This window comes from Podarcis filfolensis, assembly GCF_964270895.1.
Source record: "Podarcis filfolensis genome assembly, chromosome: 11".
Lineage (NCBI taxonomy): Eukaryota > Metazoa > Chordata > Lepidosauria > Squamata > Lacertidae > Podarcis > Podarcis filfolensis.
In genome coordinates this window covers 13,870,648-13,892,013 of record NC_139613.1, presented here as the reverse complement: position 1 = coordinate 13,892,013, position 21,366 = coordinate 13,870,648, and the positions used below count along the sequence as shown (strand labels likewise).

Below are 21,366 nucleotides of genomic sequence, written 5' to 3'. Positions count from 1 at the left end.
GCCCAGTATGCCTGAAGGAACGTCTCCATCGTTCTGCCCAGACACTGAGGTCCAGCTCTAAAGGCCTTTTGGTGGTTTCCTCACTGTGAGAAGTGAATTTACAGGGAACCAGGCAAAGGGTCTTTTTGGTACTGGTACCCACTCTGTGGAACACCCTCCCATCAGAGTCAAGAAGATAAATAACTATATGACTTTTTGAAGACATCTGAAGGCAGCCCTGTATAGGGAATTTTTAAATGTATTGTGTTTTATTGTAGGGTACATATAATAAATTCTTCATCATCATTATCATATTGCCCCAGTCACTCTGGGTGGCTCCCAACAAAATATTAAAAACATTTCCCTGGGCAGGGCTGCCTTCAGATGTCTTTGAAAAGCCAAATAGTTGTTTCACCAAATGAAATATATGGATTTATGTTTTCCTGCACTCTGTTATGGCAGTACATTATAAATGCTGGGACGTATTTATAACAAGAAAGGCTAGACAGTTACCCAACTGGAAAAGTTCCCTCTCCCTTGCATTAAGTTTCACTTTCTAGGTTACACTGGCCTAGGGGTCAAGGTCCCAGAAGGGTTGGAGCACGCAATCCCTTGCTGCCTTAAAATACTTACTTTACATGGCTTCTGGGTCTTACTGTAAGTCAAAGATGCAGACCCTAAAGCAGTTTACATTAGTAGATGAAATAATGCAAGAATGCAGCCGGCAAAGGAATATGAACAACACAGCAATACTATCAGGCTATCTGAACTGTCTGCACCCCAGGTGGTCTTTATAAGAACTGTAACTTTAAGAAAGGATGGTCCAAGCTTGTTCTTCCCCCTTCTACCTCCCCATCACTTTTTCCTTCTGTTTCATGCCATTTAGACTGTACACCAGAATAAGGCAGGGACTGTACTGGTTTTTGTAAGCTGCTTTGGGAGCATTTTCAGCTAAAGAGAAGTGTGGGAAATGCCTTAAAGAAATAATAAATAATTATAAGCATGCAGGGCTGCATTTACAAAATTTTAGGACACTGATTGTTACCTATTTAAGTCATGCTCAGAACAGACTCACTGAAATTAATGGTCAAATTAATGGGTCTACTTGTGACTATGGCTCGCATATCACTCATTACTTCAACTGCATTTTGAGATATAGTTATGACTTCTTCAACGTACCAGGAAACAGACTTGTGTATATTACAGCCAATGTACTAAAAGTCCCACTCCTCCCTGCTACACTATGATGTTAAATCTCTTCTGAGAGAAATCAGAGACCACTTGGTACTCACAGACAGAATTACAAGGTCTGGAGATTAACAAAGTGAGAATTAATAATAAAAAACGCTCTGCTACGGTATGCCCAAACTGCAGCAAATGAATTCTCTCTCTCTCTCTCTCTCTCTCTCTCTCTCTCTCTCTCTCTCTCTTAAAAGAAAAGGAAAAAAGAGCACTGGAACCTCTGTTAAGAAAACCGATTCCCAGTTCAGCTCTAGTTCTGATAGTTTTACACCCAAAGGAGTGGGTGGGGGGTGATCTTTAACAATGAGAAGGAAAGGAGCTTTAAAAAAAAAAAATCAATAGTCACCTTGTATGGAAAAAGAAAGATAAAAATGGACTCTACGCTAAGTGATACGTAACCATTTTAATCACCTGCAATTTGTATATATAATCACTACTGTTAAACGTAACACAAACCGCAACCGGGGTCTGCCTAGGCAGATCCATTTTTTAATTCACTTCCCTCAGAGCACAATGATCTGGAAGGAAACCACCACGCTCCCCTCCCCTCCAGCCCCCACCCCACCCCAAGAAGCATGCTCCATAACAATAGTTCAAAGGAAAGCTCCATTCTGCAGTTGCACTGATTGTTCTGTCAGCTGACCTCTGCAGAAGGGAATTGCTAACCGCTGCCGAGCTCCTTAGCTGACAAATGAATGATCGCAGCTCCATCTATTTTCACTATGGCTGCCTCTAGCCCAGGTGCTCAGACAGAGAGCCCGGTGTGACATCTTAGATCAAGATGAATTGGCACAAACTCCTGATCCAAGATTGTTTTATACCATTTAATTTAGTTTCTTCCCCTGCTCGGATGAGCACAGCTCTGGTTATGGATTTCTATTCTAATGTACTGAAGCAAGCACTGAAATAAGCCAATGAAGCAGATGCTGGAGCTGGGGGACTGCAGGGATACTGATCAATAGGCAAGGCATTGACCCCAACCACTCAGCCTCTGCAATGGTCACTGTTTAAAGAAAAGAACTGGGGTGGGGGAGAGAAAGCCCCACACATGTGCTGCTTCCAGTAGGAAATTAAACAACAGGGGCACTTGGCAAACTCCCCCCTCGAAAAACAAAAAGGGAGAGAGAGGAGCCCCCTCGTTGGCTCTTCCTTTTGTCTGATTAAAGCAAGCTCAAGTTAACCCTTCGTTTTATCGGGATTCATTTAGGGCCAAACGCTTCTTTCTGGTGAGTCCAGGTTTAGCAAGCCAACACTATGTTAAAACCTCAAGAAGCAAGGGGAAAACATATCAACGTGTTGACTGCCTTTTCCAGTTCTGCTCTACGGATGCGTTTCTTTCACAAGAAGCGCCCGTCTGAAAGCACTTTGAGGCTCCTGACCCCCTTTCAAGAGATTTCAACGTTCTGCAGCCAGGCTTAAAAGCTGCATGCGTTTTAGTGCCAGAAAGAGCAGTGGAAGTGGATTGGGACAAAGAGTTTTGGGGAGCTGATTAGCAACTCAGTTTACGTAAACCGAGCTATGTTCACCAGAGGACACTAGCTGACATTTTGTTCTGTGTAAGAGATTTAGGTGTGAAACTGGTCCCCCCCCCTTTACTGTCTTTTGAGTTATTAGGAGGAACATGCAATTAATGGCAACCCTTCCCAACAAATAAACTGACAGCCAAATGGGAGATTTTAAAATGAAATAATGTCTATAAAAGTTGTCCTCGCTACAAGTTTCATTTGTCTCGTGAAAATTTGGTATTTTCTCACAGCGATGTGCCTCCATTTAATCATGCTAAAGGGTGACACAGAGATCCATTTTCTTGACAGGACGGTTGATCACCCTATCACGGTGAGAAAATTAATAACCTCAAATAGCCCTATGTGGGGCGAAAAGAAGCTATGCTGGGGAAGAAGGAAGGTTTCTGCATTTAAGTTGTAGAGATAGCACACTTTCTATGCACTAAGTAAATGGAAGTGACAGATTTCTTCATTATTTGCCAAACGGACATTTTGACTCCACATTTACAAAGGTTTCCAAGCACACTGACCGAGTACCAAAACCAAAAAGACAACAGCCCTACAGGAAATGGTCGACAACTGTAGCTGTATATTTTTCATCCCTAATCTGTTTAAATAAAATATAGGTAAAAAAATATCTGAAAAAAAGTTTAAGCTGTTTAAAAGGTTGCAAGATATTGATTACTTCATTTAAAAAGCAGTCAGGGAGTGCAACCAAGAGGTCAGGATAAATTTAGCAGTTTGAAGCACTTTACTAAATAACTCTAAAGATCATGTTAATTGGCTTTGCACAGTCCTAGTGTAAAATTAATTTTATCCTATCTTACAATAAAAGGATTAAAAGACATATTAAGTTCTACAGGTTTAACTGGAACAGGAATCAATGGATTTGAATTAAGGCTAAAGGCTATTTTATGGGAGATGGACTACCCCCAGATACTTTATATCTGCTATTAGGCACATGATGGTACTCTTTTATTGTATTAGGTATTAAAAACTTGGAGGGGTAAATGCCATACCAATTTATTATTATAGAAATATGTCTTGGAATTCTGAGCAGGTGAGTTCTTTGGTTTCAGTCCACAGAATTTACTGATCCTCTGATCCTTTCATAACCCCTGGCACAACTGCAACCCTTACAGTGGTGTCCAAACTTTTTTCAAAAAGGGCCAGATTTGATGAAGTGAAGGACCATGAGGGCTGGCCAAAGGGCCAACCAAAGTTGTTGACCTTTTTTTAAGTATTGAAGCTGTTGAGTTTTTTTATGATTTTACCCCCAAAATAAACTGCCACTGGGGACGTTATTGACGTTATTGGCAGGCCAGATTAGGCCCCCGAAATGGACTTTGGACATGCCTGCCTTAATAGACAGACTGGCCATATTATTCATGCTCTGATAACATCTTGTTTGGACTACTGTAATGCCTCATATATAGGGCTGCCTATAAAGTGTGCTGAGCAATGGAAAGCCCTTTCTAGAGAGGCTCATTTGGCTCCTCTTAAGCTGAGGCTCCAATACTTTGGCCACCTCATGAGAAGAGAAGACTCCCTGGAAAAGACCCTGATGTTGGGAAAGATGGAGGGCACAAGGAGAAGGGGACGACAGAGGACGAGATGGTTGGACAGTGTTCTCGGAGCTACCAGCATGAGTTTGACCAAACTGTGGGAGGCAGTGAAAGACAGGAGTGCCTGGCGTGCTCTGGTCCATGGGGTCACGAAGAGTCGGACACGACTAAACGACTAAACAACAACAACAACAAGTTCTGGTGTAAAGACCATTTGTCAAGTTGACTAGCGTTTTGTCTTTTTACTCTCCTGGCTTGGGCTTTATGCAGCTACCATTGCTTGCTATGCTTTACTGTTTCAGCATTTTATTCTTGCTGTTTGGTGGTTTTAAGCGATGGTTCTTAACAGTCAACCAAGCTGGGAACGCTCTGAATATTCTCTCCACGTTTTAATCCTAGTTAATTTATTTGGTTTCTTCCTGTTCCTTGCAAAACTGGATGGACTTTCTGCCGGACCCCATATTTCTGTAAATTGGGGTCAATGTAAGTTTTGGTCCTTCAGAAAAAAATCCTTCTTCAGTCTCGATCCCTCCTTGATACTAGGAAACATCAGACGAGGCGTTAAATGCAGAAAAGGTGTTGTCAGTGATGCGGTACATTAACTGTAATATTCAGGCACTGCTATTTGTCCTTTAATAATTCATGTAGATGTGGCACCATCTACTGACCTGAGCTATTGGAAGTTTACCGTGTTGTCATCTGTGAGGTGTTAAAATTCCTGTTGTGCCACTTTTGAGGCAGAACTACACTTGGCCATCAGCTATATGTGCCTTGAATGAAGAGCACCAAACAGTACTTATAAAAATTTCAGATGCACCTCAGGATGTGCAAAACATTGATTGCAACTATGCCTCTCTTTCCCTGCCTCTGCCTGCTTGCCTGCCCCTCCCCCTTCTCTCTCTGTGGCGCAAACATTTCTGCTTTGCTGCATATCCCATATTCCACCCACAAAATCTCTTCTGTTGATATTAACTGCCTTAACATATTATATTTGTTCAAGAATTTCCACATGAGCTGAAAGAACTGACACAGCGCATCAAATGTTGAACACAGTGAAGACTGTTATGCAATTTAGACTGAAGAAATTAAGTAGTAACGAACTTCCGTTTATTGACAATATGAAATCGCATGAGTTCTGATCCAATGACAGAACTTCCAGGGTGGCTCATAAAGCAAAGTAAGAGCACCACGGCATAAGAGAAAAGCAGCAATTAAAACGAAATGAAAGAAGTAGAGCAATTTAAGGGAAATGATTTGGTGAAAAGAATAATGCAGTGGTACCTTGGCTTACATACGCTTCAGGTTACTTACGCTTCAGGTTACAGACTCCGCTACCCAAGAAATAGTACCTCTGGTTAAGAACTTTGCTTCAGGATGAGAACAGAAATTGTGCGGCAGCAGCAGGAGGCCCCATTAGCTAAAGTGGTGCTTCAGGTTAAGAACAGTTTCAGGTTAAGAACGGACCTCCAGAACGAATTAAGTACTTAACCTGAGGTACCACTGTACTACTTTAACGTTTATCCAGCACATGTGAATGTACACACTCCTTACAACAACCTTATAAGGTAGATGAGTATTATTATCATCATCTTGTTGTTGTTGGCATCCATCTGTCTCAAGAGACAACGGAGTGCACCTCTGAGGGTGAAGTCACCTCTGAGGGTGAAGTTAGCAGCACTTAAGTGACCTCCCTAGTGTGCAAGCCTGGAAATGGAGGTCCTGGGCTGCCCAGATGACAAGATTTCCCTCTTGACCGTGCTGAAATGGTCAAAAGGAAAGCAATATGTTTGTCACCAGCTGAGTTGCTGGAAGGAGGCATACAAGGTGCCATACAACCATCCTACGGACTCTACTCCAAAGTTGTGTAGGGTTTACTCCTTAATGCCTTCTTCTCCTGAAGATGTCCCACAAGGCAGCGGAGGTTTAGGATCAGAGTTTTCCTTTTCCTAGATATGCACTAAATGTCTTACTGCATTCAATTAAGTTTGCTGGAGTTCACCCTTTACTGGAGTATTATGATTAGCATCGTGTCTGATCACCCTCCGTTTTTAAAATTTATATACAAACTTTAAGCTGAGCTGACAGCAAGCAGACTTCTGCTCTCAAATTTTATGGGGCTTAAAAATATCATTCATTCTCCACCTTCTTGGCCCCTAAACAGTTTCCCTGGGCACGTCTTGTCCCGTTCCTAAGCCTTGACTACAAAAGCTGTCGACTTCCAACTGGGCATAATGAATATCCCACATCAGGAGTTGCAATGTTCGCAAAGATTCCATGTGAGCATTGAAGTCAATAGCTAGAAGGGGCTAACAAGAAATTGGTAGCTAATTTTAATACAATTCACACAGAATACTTAATTAAGAAAAATACCATAAATTATATATGTATTATTCTTATAGCACTAAAGATGTGTGAGCTTTTATAAAGCAACAAACTGACAAATCCTCAAGGAATTTACAGTCTAAAATTCAATGTAGGGGAAACAACAGCAAACAGGGGGAGAATAGGCACATCTGCAGGGTTACAGTTTAGTAGGGAATGTAGACTCAAAGGCTGTGCTAAATATTTATTAAGTTACCATATATGGTAGAAAGGATTGTAATGTTTTTACGTTCCCCTTTAATATGAAATTTTAAATATTTGTGTAATTCGCTCAGAGATCTTGGGATAGAGCAGAATATGCAACAGACAAATATGGGATTAAAACCATTTGCTCTTGGATGCAGTCAAAGAACAGTTGACCTCATCTGTTCCTTTTAATCACAGCACACAACACAGCACTGCCTTGCTTTAAAAAAAGTTCAACATTCAAAGCTAAAAATTTGCTTCCATTTTTCAAGCAGCTGGAACCAAATGTTTTCATAGTAGCTTACGAGTAATCGCAAGGATTAAGGTGCTGATTTTCTGCTGCATAGTTGGTGCTATTCTAAGCCAATGGCGTGTTTAAATCCACACCAATGAAATCAATACAGCACTGTTCTCTTCAAGGTGAGACCAAATAAACCTGTCTGAAGCTCTGAGAAATAGGCTTTGCAGCACACTTTGAGTGCTAAGTGCCTTTCAGTCCAGAGATCTGTCATTAAATAATCATTAGCCATCATTCATTCTTCCTAAAAAGCTTAACATCTAAACTTGTTCAGCATCCACTAAAGTATTAGTATAGACTACCAAGTATTCATTAGCTCGTAGGGATGTGGATACACTTAACTTTAACAATGTACTGACATGCTATGGCACAAAGTGGAACAAGAGAGCCTAGTGCACAATGCTCCTTGCTTATTGCTTTCAAGTTCCTTCAAATTGCTGTCATTACATGGGAGGGTTAAAAGAGCCAGCAAGCTTGTTTGTCTTTTTTCTTTTTCCTTCCTTCCTTGCTTTATTTTTATTTTTTTGCTCACAGACATTCTTGTCAAGTTATAAAACTGCAAGTACGTCTATGGCTTTGCCATTTCGCATCCTGCCTTATGGGTTGTTGCTGTTTTTCAAACCTTTCCTGGTCGGGGTTTTTCATTCATCTTTGGTGACAGCAGCAACATTTTCATAATTAATTAACATTTATCCGCACTGCTGTAATGGCAGTCACCTGTGTCAAGTTCCTTGCTGTGGGAGCACACTTCTACACCTCTGGAAATTCATTGTAATTCACACAAAAAATAATCTAAGAATACTTCCGTTCCTAATTTCAATATATTGCGATTGCGGGATCCAGTCTTCGCATGATGCAGTGAACTCGACCAACATATAAATGTTATTGACACCACTACAGCCAATGCAGACAGCAGGCTTTTTATTCATTTTCTAGACACATACCTAATAATTTTAAAGAAGTCAGGCTGTGCATAAGTGATAGAGTATTCACTTTTGAAAAGAAATAAAACATGACTACTTGGTGGTCATATACAGTATCACAGCTAGCTGCTATAGATTTAAATCTATACAACAGCATCAGACGGCGGGGTAATAGGGAATTTATATAGCTTTCTATAATTTTTGTTAATGTATTAATGCCTATTGAAAACTGCTAAGATTTTGCAGTATTGGTTGCTGATTTGTAAGGAAAGTGTTCATTCATACTAGTAATGTAAAAATAAAACAGATGTGATTATTAAATATCTTCTTTATAATATGCTAACAGGATTAAATTAATTACTATGACATGCTGCAGGAAGGTGGAGGGGGGGGAGAAAGAAGCAGTATGAAAAAAAATCTAGCTCTGGTTGATTAAAGGGATCATCTATCAGCTCCGTACAAAACTGCAGAGAATCCATTTTGTCCTGAACTATTCCTCACTGCTCTTGCTGTATGTTAGGGAAATAGTTGCCTTCAACCATTTTAGGTTTCCCGTTCTCCAGTACAGTGAAATGTTTGATTCGCAATGTAGAAAAAAGTCCTCAGATCAAGAAAAATGCATCACAGGCAATCTGTGTCAGTATATACACCTTAAATATATGTGAAGCTTTGTGAAATATAAGGACATGAACGGACATGAATATAAGGAAAGAAGAGAATAAAGAATTTGATTATAGCCTTCAACTCAAAAATTGTCTTAATCTTCAGTACGAGAGAGTGACTCATATTTTTGCCTCTGAACTGAGCTAATTGCAATGAATTAAAATTTCATTTATGCAGTGAAACAGGACATGTTCAGATCCACAAGCCTGCCCTGTTATTTGTTGCTTTGCTTGCTGATGCACAGGCACTGGTAAAAACAGTATAATAAACTAATGGCAATTTAAAAAATATTCAACCCTCCTAAAAATTAAATATTTCAAGCTCATCAGTTACCTTGCTAGATGCTGATGGCCAGCTTACAATGAGACAAAAATCAAAGTACATATGAAAATATTTTTCCAAATGACTCCTGCTTTTAAAGATATGCTAGATTACAAAAAACAAAAACAAAAACCTGATCAATAAAAGCAATTCATTCTGGAGTATCAAACCTCACTGGGCATTGGTAAAACTTCAATAAAACCAGTATTCTGGATTTTACATTTTGAAACATGATTACTATTTTATTGAAAAGTATAAGAGTAACAAACTATTTTAAATTGCAATCATTTTGAAACCGAGTTGCAACTTATCCTGATTCTTTATGAAGAGACCAGATTCTTATTGGAAATCAATGAGAAGGCAGGTAAAATTAGATAGCCATGATTTGCCAGGAAATCAATAAGAGATAGAGCAATATCAGAAACTAAAAATGGAATGTCTTACAGAAACTGAAAATATATTTTCCCCACAATTTTTTTTTCAAAAGATCTGGCTGTTAAAAAAAATTAAATGCCACAAAATAACAAAGATCATGTAAACATTACATTCAGTTGCCTTTCCGTTATAAAAAAAATAAAAAACCTTCCATGCCTCATTTCTTTCTGTTTCCATGTAATGTCTGAAAACGATTCATTAAATCCTTTTGAAAGAAAAATTATATTACGAAAGGTTTAAACAGGATGCTATGCCAAAACAAAGGTGTGCCTACAGAGGTATTTTAACAGCACTTTTAAGAATGTTTCTATAAAAAGAAAATGGTAAAAGAGGCAATAGCCAACACAGATAAGAAATGTTGCACAGCACAATTTTATCCCACAAAGCCACCAGCATCACAGAATAACAGTGGCAAATAACAGTAGCAACAGGAGGCTTAGCAGGAATAATTGCACAGATACAATTAACAAGGTTTTGGGAAGAGGGAACTTGTGAGGTATTTAGATCCTTTCTGCTGTAATGTGCTTTGAAAGAGTTGGAAAACAGCACAATTACAGATGACAGAATCAGCAGCGCAACTTCCTGAAGGATTAGGAGGCAGGGCTCTGAGCCTCACTGGTATTCCTTGAGCCTATTATTATTCAGGTGAGTTCTGAATATGTAACAAGTGCAGACACAATGCTGGATTTTCCTTCCTGCGTAATTCTGAAGCTTCAACCATTTGCAATTTCGCAGTGCATCGTTCAGTAAATATTGAAACAGCCGTCTGAAACCACAGTTCTACAAAGTATGAGGCAAGCCTCGTGAAGGGAAGAGAGAGCGCTGCTAGGTAAAATATGCCCACAGACAAGCAATATATAGGGGATTAAAAAAAATGAGAAATATGAATATGAATTAAAACACACTAGAGGCCTGGTTTTCACATAATGCAAAGCCATGGCTCAATAGTAATTTATTTTAAACATTTATATGTCGCCTTTCCATATAAAAATTCCTCCAAGACTACTTACATATTAAAATACTATTACGTCAACTGTAATTGAACAGCATGCTTTCCCAACCTTGCTTAGTCTGGGGGCACATTTGGAAAAATGAAGAAACTGTCACGGCAACACAAAATACCCATTTTATGGAATAAAAATTGGTGACGATCACACCCACCCAAACACCTTCCCTCCCTTCTATAAAGGAATAAAACACAGACAAAAAGAGAAGACACCCCTCAAAAAACAACCCCTCTAAGAAAAGTCAAACCCCCTCATTTTTTGAAAATACAAACCCGGCAGGGCCTGGGGGCCTTAGCAGACACTAAGGGGGTTATCTGTGGGTGCCACATTGCCCATAGACACCCACACTGGGCCTCCCTCGCTTAGGGCTATGCGTGAAACCCGCTCAGCAGCATAACAATATTTCCTAGCTACATGATCCGAAACTTTGGTTTGTAGTCAGTTTACAAACTTTAGTTTAATTATGGCTTTGTGTGAGACGCAAGATGGAGCTCAAATATGGATGGTCTGGCCACTTCACCCCATATGTTTCACCAAGATACAAAGACACAAGACAAGAGTAGCTGGAAAAGAAACCAAACTCTTGGGAAGCAAGCCACAGTTGGCTCATTTGTGGGGCAGGGCCATCCCAGGTGTGTGTGCACATTTAAGAGTCTACCAGCACTGCCTTCCTAAAGTAGCAGCAAAATAAAAATGCAAGCTGAGGTGAGAGGTAAAACAACGACAAAAGATAAATTGTGAGCAGAGGTAGTGGGTAGAGAAACTCAACTGGGGGATGCAGGGAGTATGATTTGCTCCAGGCCCCACACTCCCTCGGGAATAGCCCTGTCTGTGGAGAAACCTATGGTTGGTTTGTTAAACAAACCATGACTTGCGTTTAAGTGCTAACCTGACCATGGTGGCATACAGATGCCACTGATGATCAATGGTTCACAGCATTAGCCTAATGCAAAATGGTGAGTAACATTAGACATGTGACTGTAGTATGATTTGATGAGTCACTGTGCCAGTACAACACAGAGGGAAGCTAGGTTTGATCCAAAGGTTCCCTTCTTCCAGTGGAAGGAATTTTCTTCCATTGGAGGAAGGCTCCTTCTGCCAAAGAAAGGAAACCTTTGGATATGAACCACTTTTTTAAACCCCCAAACCTCTTTAGGCAGCTAACAAACAGCGCGTGGTGGTGTGTACAAAACTAAAAACACCATGAAAATATACAGTAAAAATATTAGAACAGTTGCAAAAGGACAAAATGAAACAAATCGTTGTATTATACAAAAAGGGCTCAGGTTAATAATCGCCGAACATCAGGGCAGTGAGGGGAGGGGGATGTGGGTCTTGAAAAGACCTCTCAAGCAAGCAGTTGGTGGTACTTCCAGTACAGTAGGGAGAAGAACTATCCAAAGAATGGAGCAACAGCAGAAAATGCCACATTTTAAAAAAGAAATAATCACTATATAATGGGTCTATAACATGTGGCATGTTGACAACATCTCAGCAATCTATCAGGTCTATGTAGGGACAGGTAGTCTTTTGGGTAAGCCACAGGATCATACCAAAGGCCTATGTAGCCCAGCGCTCTGTTCTTGGAATGCACATGGGAAGGTCTTTGTAACCAGATGCTCATGGGATGCCCATAAGCAGTACCTTAGCGCAACACTCTCCACACCTGTGCTTCCAAGCAACTGATATGCAGAAGCATATAAGTGGGTGGAGGGAGAGATATGGCGAGGGCCAAAAAGAAGCATGTTCATATTACACAATCCCTCATCGTACAGTAAGTAGGATTACAACAACACTGCCTGTATGGTGAAATACTGCAATCACAGAAGAGTATTAAGTGAGCAACACTTAATGTGCAAACTAGAAACATCTCAAGTGCAAATAGACCCCAAAAGAGGAGCACAAGTGACATGTTATAACAACATGTCAGCTCTGCCATCTTGACAATGTCAGCCATGTAGATTCACAGCACTGATCCCACACATATTTAAACAAGCAAACACTCACACACACACACACGAGGAAGGTACTAGGAAGCGCCGTGACACTGTGAACACCATGGCATTGCAAACGGGTGTTTGCCAACTGGGTACAGGATTAGCTTGCTCTTGGGCAGAATTAGCTTTGCAGGAGCTTTGTAGAACAGGTTACTCAAGCCCTTCCACAGCACTAGGGGCTCCATAAGGACCACACCCACATTTCTATAGGTTCCACTTGTAATGCATTAGTGTGAAGCGAAAACAAGAAAGAAAAACCTTCCAGCTCTCTCTCTGTATCCTGCTTTCTAAGTCACACAATCACTTAACTAATTTCGTACACTTTACGTGGCATATTCGGCGTGCGCTGTGCTTTAGAAACAGGGTCTAACCAAGAGGGATGCGGACAGGGCAGGGGAGTTTCTATTTCAAAGGGAGAGAATGTATAACCACAGAGATCTGCCAATGTTCATTTAAATACCACTGGTTGCCATGGCAGCACAAAACACTAAATGGTGGCGGACTGTGCTTATCACTTTCTCCCCCTAACAGTGTATGCATGTATAGCTTATTCTTTATGGGCAATTCTTAATACATCACATTGTATTTGACAGTTGTATTATGCAGTTCAATCTGCTAGTTTTTATTCACAATGCCTTGACATATTCCAGGGTGGAACAGTCTAACCTTTAACCTCCTTCCACAAATGGGAACTACTACTACTACTACTACTACTACTACTACTACTACTAATAATAGTTGTTGTTGTTTTAGATACCACCATTTATCCAAAGATCCTAGGGCAGTGTACAACACTAAGAACATAATTTCCACAGCATAATAATAAAAACATAATACAGAGCACAATAACAAACAATAATCACAATAAAATGATCATAGCAACGGTGCCCTCCCCGCACTTAACAGGTCATAGATTTAACATTTAACAAGCCATAGCTTATTTAATAGCCAAATGCCCGGGTAATGAGGAATGTTTCCACCTGGTGCCTAAAGACATGTACTGATGGTGGCCAGGTGATCCTCTCTGGGGAGAACATTCCACAGATGGAGAGCCACCACAGAAAAGGCCCGTTCTCATGTTGCCACCCTCCGAACCTTCTCACAACTGACAAAGAGCCAATTCTATTTTTCAGTCTCTCATGTCAAAGCAAGTATGAATCAGTTCTGTGTACTAGTTAGAGCCTTGGACTAGGACCTGGAAGACCAAGGGGCAACTATAAAGCACACTGGGTGGGCCAGACAGGGTTGTTGTGAGGATAAAATGGAGGCGGAGAGAACCATGCACGCCACACAGAAATAAGTAGAAAAAGAAAGAGTCTGTGGATGCTCCATGATAATGGGATTCACTTCTTGCAACCATCTATCAAAGGCAGGTGACCATTTTAATATTTTGATTCATGTTGGGGGCTTTATCTCAGAGGATGGCAACTGGTGCTTGTCCCATAGAACTTTACTTTATACTTTGATTTTTTAATCTGCCTGCCCTAAATTATCAAGAAAGGGCTAAGCACTAAAATTAAAACCATAATTCTCCATTACACTACACTCAAGCAGCCAAGACAAGAACTGGGTGGTATTCAACCGATTATTATTATTCAACCTGATGATCGTCTTCCAAAGCAACTACTCTATTCCGAACTTAAAAATGGAAAGCGTAATGCTGGTGGTCAACAAAAGAGGTTTAAAGACTGTCTCAAAGCAAATCTTTAAAAATGTAGTATAAATACTGACAACTGGGAAACACTTGCCTGCAAGCGCTCCAACTGGAGAACAGCCTTTACCAAAGGTGTCATGGGACTTTGAAGACATTCAAACTCAGGACGCAAGGGAGAAATGTGCTAAGAGGAAGGCACGCTTGGCAAATCCACACTGTGATCAACTCCCGCCCGGAAACCAGTGCCCCCGCTGTGGAAGGACGTGTGGATCCAGAACTGGCCTCCACAGTCACTTACGGACTCATTGTTAAAACTGTGTTTTAACAATCTTACTCAGTTATGAGTGATCGCCAAAGAAGAAGAAGAAGAAGAAGAAGAAGAAGAAGAAGAAGAAGAAGAAGAAAGTATTCAACTATGTTTTAAATTAATGGATCTAACTTAGTCATGCTCCGACTAACTTGAAATACACTATGCAGATAAAACTGCTCATATTCATTCCAACTTAAGATGCTTGTTTTGTTTCTTCTGCTTAGTGACTTAAGCACCTGCTTCAGATAGATAATTTTCAGTTTGTGCAACCTGAGGGTGTTGATATGGTTCTTAGACAATGCACTTTAGACATCTACCCAGCCTGGGTAATAAAAGCTGCCAGAGAGGGGCTGACTGAGCTACTGTTGTGGCTAATGCCTTTTTTCAGCAAGACGTGATGCTGTCAAACCTCAAGAATAAAAGCTAAGACTACTTCCTAAGGAAGCACTTGTTGGTCCCAAAGTGTTAGGTAATGATTGACCAAGCTCGAATATGCCTTTTAGGGGGGCAGAGTCTTGAAACAGCTGGTGGCATCTCAGCTCCAGGCATATATCCAGGTGGTGATACTGAGAAACATTTGTTTGATGCCAATGGCTTCTAGGCGGTTTCTGAATTTTGTCTTCCTTGCTTTTTAACACCTGCATGAAACCTCTACAAGAGGTCGCCTGGTACAGTGTCATTGCTATGCTGATTCAGCTCTCTCTCTCTCTCTCTCTCTCCAATGATCCTAAGGGGACTGTGAATATATTGTACAGGGCTCATATTACACCTCTCCCTTTTGTTTCAAGTGCGTTGGTTGCACAGTTACTTTCAAGAGCAATGGAAAGTGCTGGTTTGGCTCAGAACGAGGTTATCTGAAGAGCTGCCTTCCTCCATATTACCCTGCTCCAGAATTTAGATCTTCTGCAGGTTCAGCTTAACTCAGTTGGTTAGAACATGATAAAGCCAAGGTTGTTGGTTCGATCCCCGTATGGGACTGCTGCATATTCCTGCACTGCAGGGGGTTAGACTAGATCAGGCATGCCCAACAGGTAGATCATGACCTACCGGTAGATCACTGGACGTCTGTGGTAGATCTTTGGCTCCCCTCAAAAACATTTTTGCCTTGCACCCCCCAAAAGGGGGTAGATCACTGCCAGTTTTTAACTGTGAGTAGATCACAGTCTCTTGGGAGTTGGCCACCCCTGGACTAGATGATCCTCAGGGTCCCTTCTCAACTCTACAATTCTGTGATATTGCTGTCCCTTCAGAAATATGTGAGGTTGCAATGCACAGCAGGGCTGCTTCTGTGGTGGCCCCTTAAACCTGGAACTCGTACTCCTGGGAGATCTGGCTCCTTCACTGCTTACACTTTAAGAGCACAGATGAAACTTTTCTTTCTAATCAGGTTTTTGAGCTCTCCTAAATATCATGGTGCCTGTGTTGTCTGTCTGTTTATATTGTCTCTCATATTTGACGGTTTTTAAAACTGTATGCTGCTCCGAGGAGGAACGGTGAGAAATACATTATTTAAAAGCAAATTGTATTTTTCCGTGTATAAGACCAGGTTTTTTCCCCCTTGAAAAATTAACCTTAAAAACTGTGATTGTCTTATACATGGATGGCGGTGAGGTTGGATGGGCGATTGGTGGCTGCTGTGAGCCAGAGATTGTCAGCGACATTCTGGCGGGTGATTGGTCATTGCGGCAAGTTCCGCAGGCTATTGGCTGCCACGGCAATTGGGCGGGCGATTGGTGTTTGCTGTCGGTGAGCGATCAAACGATTGGTCGCAATTCCCCCCTCCCTTTTCTCATTTTGGAGCCTCAAAAAAGAGGGGGCGTCTTATACATGGGGGTGTGTTATACACTGAAAATAATATGAGGAAAGCACTGGACCACAAAGTTTGCTTACAATGATGGAGGGGTGGGAGACAGAATCAGCCAGTACAATAAGATACAAGCCGGTGTCAGATTTGTAAAAGACGGTATCCAAGAGACTCAATACTCTGAGATGCTTCTGCTGCTGGGGAAACTCCAGAGAGTTAACCTGGTGTGATAAAAGACTTGACAAAGCAATTCTGACTGTGCAGCAATGCTAAGTTGTGGGCTAATACGAGAACAGGGGCCCAATGGCTGTCTTTCAACATGTGCAATTTACACATGGCTTTATCAATAGCCCTAGTGCTGAATACAGAACACACTCTATTTGGCTTTCAGTCAATTAAGCTTTAAGCTGTCAGCAAACAAGACTTTTAAGTTAATTTTGAATCACCGTGAATCAAGTTGAAGGTTGGAAAAGGGCGCACTCACATGCCGGCATGAAAAAAGGCAGTTTAATTGCCTCTGAATAGCTATTATATGCTGCAATTGGCCTATTGAATCTTAGATGATCTATTTATTTATCAAAGCGCACAGCCAAAAATGGGTACAAGAACGAGCCGCATACATTAAACTTTTAAAACGTGGCATAAGAAGGCGGCAATATAGTGCTCTACATGCAAATTTTGCAGCTGCCAGATTATGGGTATTTGTAAATTAATTATGTTTTACTACATTAACATCTGAAGGCCTACCATGCTCTGAATAAGGAAAGAGATGCAAACATGGAACAGAGAACTTATACTCAGCACTAAGATTCTTTTCTACATCATCTACGTATAATGCATATTCTAAAATTTGGTGTTACAAATGATGTATTTTTATCCTTAAAAGAAAAATCCTTTGTTAAGATTAAGTAGTTTTAGTGCTCCCTCTAGATAAAATATTGGGAAGTTGATCAAGCAAATCTTACTCCATTTCTTGTGTGAATTTTTAATTGTTTTATAGCATTACATATGCAAGTTGCTTTTTTTAAAAAGCAAACCACTTTTACCACTTTCACTGATATTCCTATACAAATCCTGGGTTGAATTTCTTCTGTAATTTTAAAACAGGAAAAATGAACAAAAAGACCAGAAAGCTCAAGCATAATTACTTTTAGTTTTTTGAAAACTAAAGTAGGAGGTAATTCTTTTACATAAATATCGCAAAGGTATCTCAGTGGCTGGTATACAGCAATTCAGGGTATTTCAGACCAAGTAAACTGATATGCTTCTCCCAAGGGAAATGCTGCAAATTTTAATTGGTTCCGAGACATGTCAATCAATGCAGCAGTGTTGACTTCAAAAGCAGTGAACTCTAATGCACCAAGAAGGATGCAAGACACATTTATTAGCTTCAAGTCTAAAATGGTTACTACCAACGTTTATTTAATTTTTGATAATTTAAAATGTAAACTTTTGCAAAAGTGGGTTTGTTTTGTTTTATTTTAACATATTTGCTTCTAATAAGTGCCTTAGGAAGGGATGTCGACAAACAGGTTTTATTTTTATTTTTGTCACTAGTTCCCGTAAGACACTTTAGTGTTTAAATTGCTTTGTAGATATCAGATTTACCTTAAATGAATGTTGATGGACAAACACATATGCAAGGGAATCCAGGGAGCTCCACTCTGCTCAGTAAATACGTTCAAACAAACAAACAAAACAACTGGGTTTCCCCCACTGAAAGTCATCAAACCTTTTTACATTGTGTGTGTGGGGGGGGGGGGGGTTATGCTTAGAAAAACTAGTCAATGTCCTTATTGTCAAGAACGAACAGATGCCAAATAATTACTAAGATTATGTTATTTATTATATATCTTATTCATGTCTCACCTTTCAGAGCAAAGCCTCCCACTGCTAAAATACGTACCATCATAGGTATATTGTGAATCTTTGATTAGTTTATTAAAGGGAGGAAAGTGGACATTTATACTGTTTGTACTACTCAGCTTACACAATTTCTGCTGCATAACTTACATATTGCATTTGATTTTTATGTGCAATCTTTATTTAGGAAAGAAAATGATTTTTTTTTAATTAAAAAAAAGCATGATGTGGATGAAGACTCTTTGTTATTGAAATGAAAGCCTTTCCCCACTCTCAGATTTTTTTCTTTCTTTCTTTAAAGATATTCACAACTGCTGAGGAAGGAACAAGCCAAACAGCCACACATTCATTTAGATTGTGGTCAAAAGGCCAGAACATTATTAAATAAAACTTTAACAAGATAACCCCTAATGGCCATTAGGTTATGCTGGTGGCTTAAAACTGTGCAGAGACACTCAGCCACTTTGCTTTCAAGACCCTCTCCTCCCACTCCTTGGGTATACAGTGTCCTGATTAATCAAACACAGAGCAACAAATCTATAACAAGTCTATAGCCACTAACAAGTAGCAGACTGAGCAGGGGAAAGTCCTCTGTTAAGAGGCAGGCAGCATCACCACCGTCCCTAAGTATTTTATCACAAGATGGCATTTGGCAGTGTTAGCCGAGACATATTAATTTTTTCGTCCAGAGGAAAGAGGAGGTCTGGGAACTGCAAACCTTGAAGAATGAATATCATGCAGCAGGTGAAGATTTGGGCTATTATATTATATTCAGCTAGTATTTATCTGGCATTTCTCTCTCTCTCTCTCTCTCTCTCTCTCTCTCTCTCTCACACACACACACACACACACACAGTCTAGTGAATAGTGCAACACTGCTCTATTCTGGCATTGCATCCTCACCAAATTTCTGAACCTCATGGCTATGAGAAAAACAGGCAATCGTTTCCTTGGTACACCCCATTGGGTTCTATTTCCCAGCCCAAGTCTATGTCTGGCAAAGTTTGGAAGCTGATTTGAAGATGGGTATGCTACCTACCAGGGACGCGGGTGGCGCTGTGGGTTAAACCACAGAGCCTAGGACTTGCTGAGTGGAAGGTTGGCGGTTCGAATCCCCGCAACAGGGTGAGCTCTCGTTGCTCGGTCCCTGCTCCTGCCATCCTAGCAGTTTGAAAGCACGTCAAAGTGCAAGTAGATAAATAGGTACCGCTCTGGTGGGAAGGTAAATGGCATTTCCGTGTGCTGCTCTGGTTTGCCAGAAGCGGCTTAGTCATGCTGGCCACATGACCCGGAAGCTGTCTGCGGGCAAAGGCTGGCCCCCTCGGCCTATAGAGCGAGATGAGCGCGCAGCCCCAGAGTCAGTCACGACTGGACCTAATGGTCAGGGGTCCCTTTACCTTTTACCTATGCTACCTATCGGCCCATCATGACATGGGCGTAAATCTTTCGAAAGAAAATAAGGAAGTAAAAGCGACTGGATGCAAAAAGGATCAGGAGCTCTTCCAAACTGCAGCAGCTGTCCATTGTGCAACAGAGCTCTGGGTTTTTTTTCCCCAGCAGACAAAAATTCAAAGTTTTGTTCTTGATTTCTCAGGTCTTTTATACAGGCTGGGTGCCAAGATACCTTGGGGACCTCTCTCTCAAATTCCATGACCTTCCACACCAGATGCACTCCTCCAGCACAATGGAATTATCAGTCACAGTGGTGGGGCCTGTTAAGGGCGGCAGCAGTTTCAACAGCAGCTGGCTCACAGCTTTAAACGTTCCCCCCACAATAGATTAAAAAAAGACAGCAGGGAAAAAAGAAAACATTGACCGTAGTTCTTTCTGCTTTCTGGTCTGTAGCACTAGGTTTTGGCAGGGCAACTTTTCCAATCAAATAATGAAATCAACAACTTTGGGCAAGTGGAAAAGGGTTAACTACACCTTTGGCTCTTCTGCCTTCCTGCTCAAATGCCAACCGGCTATGTTAGATTAAACATAAGCCAAAATATGCAAGTTATGCAAAACTTCAGAATTAAGAGTGGCACTGACTTCTAATAGACATCTATGGAGCTACAGTGTGTGCTAGGGAAAAGGGAGTGGGGTATGTTAATCCATATGAAGCCGTAAGAGTTGAAATTAAGAGGCCTCATTTCAAAATAAAGGGTGTCGAAGACTAAATGCAACAAAAGCAATGGAAAGAAAAGTGAACTGCACTGGCCTTGTTGTGACATTCATAGCGTCATATTTTGATGTAAATCAGTAGTAACTAAATAATAATAATAATAATTTTATTATTTGTAGCCCACCCATCTGACTGGTTTGCCCAGTGGCTCCCAACAAATATAAAAGCGTAATGAAACATCAAATGTCAAAAACTTCCCAATAAAGGGCTGCCTTCAGATGTATTCTAAAAGTTGCATTGTTATTTATTTCCTTGAAACCTGATGGGAGAGTGTTCCATGGGGCGGGTGCCACTATCAAGAAGGCCCTCTGCCTTGTTTCCTATAACTTCATTTTTTGCAGTGAGGGAACTGTCAAAAGGTCCTCAGAGCTAGACCTCAGTATCCGGGATGAACGATGGGGGTGGAGATGCTCCTTCAGGTATACTGGGCCGAGGCTGTTTAGGGCTTTAAAGGTTTGAATTGTGCTCAAAAATATACTGGAAGCCAGTGTAGATCCTTTAGGACCAGTGGTATGTGGTCCCATTGGCTGCCCCAGTCATCAGTCTAGCTGTCGCATTCTGGATTAGTTGTAGCCTCATGAAGAGCACATTGCAGTAGTACAAGCGGGAAATAACCAGAGCATGTACCACTCTGGCAAGACAGTGCACAGCCAGAATGGCCGGAACATAATTACATTATCTTTGTAAATAATTTTCTTCTAAAAAGCATTAACATTTAAAATTTTGTCAAATAAACAATAAATAATGGTATTTACACAAGGGGTGGGATCAAAGAGTAATGGTTAGGCATCTCCAAAGATCTGGGTGGGATTTTTGACTCCTCTCCTTCCCTTGAGCAGCAAAACCCCATTACAAACTGCCTTGGAAACGTTCAGTTTCAGTAATAATTTGCCATGGGGCTGTCGGTTGATAAATGCAAGTCCAAACCCCCCTTGCATGTAGAAATATTTGTGTGCCTCTTTGGAACTTGACCAGCAGTGGGCTTTGTGTGTGGAAATCTATATGAGAGGACATCAGCCTGAAAACTGATCCGTGCAGGTCACAGCACAACATGGTGTTCCTGAG

At 40.8% G+C, this 21,366-nt stretch overlaps 1 protein-coding gene across 8 annotated transcripts in view; it reads right to left on the bottom strand.

The window, feature by feature from the left end:
- WDR7 (WD repeat domain 7) overlaps positions 1 to 21,366 on the bottom strand; it is a 217,179-nt gene that overhangs the window by 95,502 nt on the left and 100,311 nt on the right. The gene's annotated exons all lie outside the window — the stretch shown is intronic.